General features: G+C 43.2%; 1 long non-coding RNA gene across 1 annotated transcript; it reads right to left on the reverse strand.

Annotated features, from left to right (window-relative positions):
- Positions 1-232: 232 nt before the first annotated feature.
- On the reverse strand, positions 233-4823 carry LOC141277895 (uncharacterized). The gene is made up of 3 exons (XR_012329768.1): positions 4785-4823; positions 2948-3080; positions 233-930 (listed from the first exon to the last, which is right to left on the reverse strand). It is a non-coding gene; the product is annotated as an uncharacterized lncRNA (long non-coding RNA).
- Between the last annotated feature and the right edge of the window lie 363 nt (positions 4824-5186).

The raw sequence follows: 5186 nt of genomic DNA on the forward strand, positions 1-5186 counted from the left end.
AAAATGCCACCATGGATGTTTAATTTATTTAATGTCACAAATGGAAAGAAACATAGTAACTCTTTTGTCTACCTTCCCAGTGGCCTTTTTAATTTTTCATTGTGATAATTACCTTGCTTTATGTAGCTAGTTGAGTTCATTAACTTTTCAGTTGAATTGTGGTCTTTTTTTTTTTCTTTTGTAACACTGTAGAGTTCACTGGTATATTACTGGGCAGTATTTACATTGATCCACAGCTTTATGGTCTCTGGATGCTTCCCACTTTCTGTCGATAATTCTCTGTGTGCCCGAGAAAACCAGCCAAAAGGAGACTAGGTGGAAATTGGGTGATGGAGTGGAAAGTAAGCTAAAGGGGATCTGAAATGAACAGAAATCCAGATGGACATTCAGGGGGAAATGAAGAATGTTGAAAAGGAGAGAAAGAACGCTTAACAGTTAAAGGATGAATGGAATGCTGGATCCAGAAATAAATATAAAAAGAAACAGAATAAAAAGAAAAAGAATAAAAAGAAAATGATGGAAGATGAAGCTATGATAGAGGGTTTAGAGCAATAGGGGATTTGGTTTGAGAACACTTTGGAATTGGGGGTTATTGAAATAAAAATTCAATTTGATTGTAGCTGACAATTCATATTTTTTTTTTCATTCATCATTTTTTTACATACCCGTCAAGTGCATAATGGCTCTGGTATAACTGTGGTTGAAAACCGGACTTTGGGACAGTCTTACAGACTTGAGTTTGTACAAGAGGATTGTAGTTCATAATTTTCCTTCTCAATATTGGTAAATCAGTTAATCTCTGTCTTCATATGAAGATGGACTAGTTGTATATTTGTATCCATCGTGAAAAAGTGAAGTATCAGCACAGATGTTCCGAGCTCTCCTTTCTCCGTATGTAAAGTAGGACGATCTGTGATTTTATTCATTGGCCTCAGGGAGCAAAAGGAAAACAAAAGCATAAAAACATGAAGATTCATTTTCCAAAAGAGTTTGTGTTCACTATTAGTGATTGCCATGATTGGGCAATAAAAACGTACAAATTTCAGGTTGGCATCCCTTTAACAGTGAAATGAAAGTATGTAATTATGCGTCTGGAGAAGAGAAATACATGTAGATTGGGGCATATGTATGCAAAGTCCTGACCAATAGCTTTTTTCCTGTCTTCCTGTGGCTCCACCTAAAGCAAATACATTACAAACCTTTGTTGCAAAGTGTTACGGGAAATAATTCATTAATAAATGTTAAACGTTCCCAAATGGCACAGGTTTTAAGTGCCCATGATGCCGGTAATGTCTCTGCATTGTAAATTTGAATTTTAAATTATCAGGGGACAAATAGTTCGGTTAGAACAATGCAGGTTTTAGTTTCCTCAAAGTGCACATTAAAGGTCAGGGAATTTGACAGCCATTCACCAAAACCTATTTTCAAATTATGTTTTTCAGACATGACATACTTTTAATACTTTTTTCTTTATGCATTCTATTAGCTTAACTATTCAGACTTTTAATAGCTACGATGGGCATTGTATTGACATTTTTAGTGACACATTAATGTATGCCAAGAATGATTGTGCTATGCGGTTTGTTTTACCAGTAGTTATTTTTGATGTTAGCTGTTTGGTGCAAAATACAATTCTTACGTGTTATGGGAGCATAAACTTTATTGCTGTCTCATTACCATGCAGAGGCCGAATATGAGCAAAAGAATAACATCCTATATTAATCTTCCAAAGGTTGGTTATGGGTAACCCAAGTGATGGTATTATAGTTTAATTAGTGGAATAGGAGGGAATGAATAGGTTCAGTGCTGCCTGATAAATGTAATTCTCTCATGGAAAGATTTGTACAGTGAAAACCAGTAAAGGAGTGCTGATGGAATGGCTTTTTGTCTAGTTCAGTAATGCAATCATCTCTTCTATGCCCATTAAAAAAAAAAAATCTCCATCCTAAGGCTATATTTTGTAGTGTCATTTTAGGTATTCATTTTGGGGGAAAATAGTTGCTTCTTCAACTTTAAAGAATTAGATCCCATTGAACTAGAAAAAAAAGCATCTAAAATAGCTTAAATTGTTTTTTTTTTTGGAAATGCAAAAAGTCATCACACTGTACATGAGTGAAGTGGTGTTAGTTTCAATGACTGTGTCTGACATTTTTGTGCTCTGCACAAACACTTGTCCTTTGCTGATGGTCCTGTGGAAATTTCCCCTGGGCAGAACAAAATCAGAGGGGTGCATTCACGGCAGAAAAAATTTAGATGAGGGGGTTGGTAGTTTTGAGGGTTTATTTGGGGTCAATTATGGGCATTTCCCTGTAACTTTAAGATTTTCTGACCACAAATGCATTGGAAGAAAGCCAGGCATTACTATGTATACAGAGTGGTAGGTACCTATACGCATACGATGAGTGTTAGGTTGTGTCTGAAGGTAAAACAAACTGCAGTGTCTTTCTCTTCCTTCCACACCAGTATGCTTACCTGTAAGTCCTTCTAACCTCATGTGTCTGTAGCTGTTTGGTTCAGCTGGCCGGGAACCAATAGCCATGAGGCCAAGATATTTGACTTCTCTGTAGGCCAGATAGCCTTATTTTGTTCCATAGGCTGCAATCTGTACCTTGGTGGAGTGGGTTGAATAGTGTCCCCACAAAATACATCTCCCAGATCCTCAGAATGTGACCTTGCTTGGAAATAGGGTCTTTGCCGAGGTTATTAAGTGACAATGAGGTCATAGTGGATTAGGGTTGGACCTGAATCCAATGACTAGTATAATTATAAGAAGACATGAGAACACAAAGATTAGAGAGGAGAAAGCCATGTGCAGACCCAGGAGGCACAGGTTAGAATAAAGAATGCCAAGGAATGCCAAGGCTTGCCAGCAAGCACCAGCAGCTAGCAGCGAGGCATAGAACAGATCCTCCCTCAGAGCCCCCGGAAGGAACTGATTCAGCCTCACCTGGATCTGGGACTTGTGGACTCCAGAACTGTGAGAGAATAAAGTCCTCTTGTATTAAGGCACCGGGTTTGTGTTATCTTGTTGTGGCAGCCACAGGTCACCGAGACACCTGGACGGACAGCCTGTTCACATTCTACCTGTCACAATGGCATCCCAGTGAGACTGTAGACAGGTATACTTCTAGGTCCACCAGTGGGAGTCAACAGTCTACCAGTCAGGAAAAGAATGCATCTTCACAATGAAAGGGTGTAACTAATGTGCCCTGGTCCATCCCTGCCAAACAGCAGCTCAGGTTCTCTGCCTCAGAAACACCACGTCCAGAACAGGGAATCTCAGTATGACCGCTAAATTCTAACATCTCTCCAGTACAAAGTCTGATGATAAAACACTGAGAAAGCTCTTTCAGAAGCCAGGCTTTTCCTCCAGGTGTGTCCTTAATGAGGGATTCGTCTGGTTGAAGATAATGGAATCCGCTCTATTTTAAACAAAAAGGAAATTTTGCTCAAAAAATTGTTGGAGGGCTTCCCTGGTGGCGCAGTGGTTGAGAGTCCGCCTGCCGATGCAGGGGACATGGGTTCGTGCCCCGGTCCGGGAAGATCCCACATGCCGCGGAGCGGCTGGGCCCGTGAGCCAGTGGCCGCTGAGCCTGCACGTCCGGAGCCTGTGCTCCGCAACAGGAGAGGCCACAACAGTGAGAGGCCCACGGACCGCAAAAAAAAAAAAATAATAAAGAATCGAGACAGCAACAAAAAGCATTAAACCAAGTGTGGGCCCCTCTAGACGTGGGCCCTGTGTGACTGCTCTGGTCACAGCCCAGGATGCTGGCCGCGACTCTCGCCATATTGGCCTGCTCATCACACCTGCAAAACAGATGCTTCCTGCACCGTTGCTCCTCCCCACCTACATCAGGACCAAATCCACGTCTGTGAGAGCGCAGAAGCCTGCAGAACCCTGGCTGCAAGGGCATCTGAGAAAAACATCCTTTCCGGCAGTGCAGGCTCTTCCCCAATGGAAGCACTCTAGGAGGAGCTGGGAAAGACGCTGGGCTGCTCTGCTTATCTACCCAAATGCACAGACGCCAGAAGCAAAGATGCCTTTTGCGGAGCGACGTCTTCTCCCTCTGTTGTTTCGAGACCCATCCTGCTCTGTTGTGGCTTTTCATTCACGACACCTGACGCACAGCGGACCGAATGCCATGCGTGCCTTCTCTGTGGGAGGCATGTGTTGGGTGCTGGAGATGCCATGGTGATGAAAGAAGATGAGGTCCCTGCTCACTGGAGTTTCCCTCAAGTGGGTGGAAATGAAACATTAACGCCTGAACAACCAAGTGGGATGATGTCAGGTGACCATTTCTGGGGGGCAGAGTTGCTATATTCCAAAATACATCTCAAAGCCATTCTCTCCCCTTGAGCATCAATGGTACCATTTTATCCCAGCCAACACCATCTCTTAGCTGATCTCCTCATTTTCACTCTTACCTCCCTCCAATCCATCCACCACGGCACGGCTAGGCAAATCCTTTTGAAAACCTAAATCAGATCATGGACATTCCGTTGCTTAAATCCTCCCCCTAGTTTTGGCCTGTCCTTGGAAAAAGTCCATACGTCCTCATGAGTCCTACAAAACCACATGCCAGCTGGTCCCTGTCTGTCTCTAACCATCCCCCACTCGCCCACTATGCCGCACCAGTGTCCTTTCTGCTTCTGGGGACACGCCAAGTTCCTCCTGACCTCTGTCTTTGAACTTAGATCTTATAGTTCACGGGACACGGCAGTCCTTCTCAGCTTGCGGCATTCAGCTGACAGGTCACCTTCTCAGAAAGGTTATCTCTGGCCACCTACCTAGGGCAGAATCTTCACACCACCCCACAGTTACGCTACAGCATGTGTTTCTCCCCAAGCATATCAGAGTCTGAAATTATCCTGTTTATCTGTTTCTGGGTTTCCCCTTCCTCTCTATGAGGTCAGAGACCCTACCTTTGTGATTCAATCCTTCACCCCAAGCTCAGCACAGTGCCTGACACATAGTAGCAGCTCTAGAAGTATTTGTTAATGGGCTGACTTTCTGACAGATGGATGAGTGGAAACACAGCTACGCTCACGGGGCTTAGAAAGTTGGATCAGCGTTCCTTATTTAAGGAGAAGGAATTCAACTTAAAACCTGAGCAAGATTTGGGGTGGCTGGAGAGCTTGGGAAAGTTGAAGCAGAGATTTCAAAGTGACAGGCCGTAATCAAATCA

This window comes from Tursiops truncatus, chromosome 2 (genome assembly GCF_011762595.2).
Source record: "Tursiops truncatus isolate mTurTru1 chromosome 2, mTurTru1.mat.Y, whole genome shotgun sequence".
Classification (NCBI taxonomy): Eukaryota; Metazoa; Chordata; class Mammalia; order Artiodactyla; family Delphinidae; genus Tursiops; species Tursiops truncatus.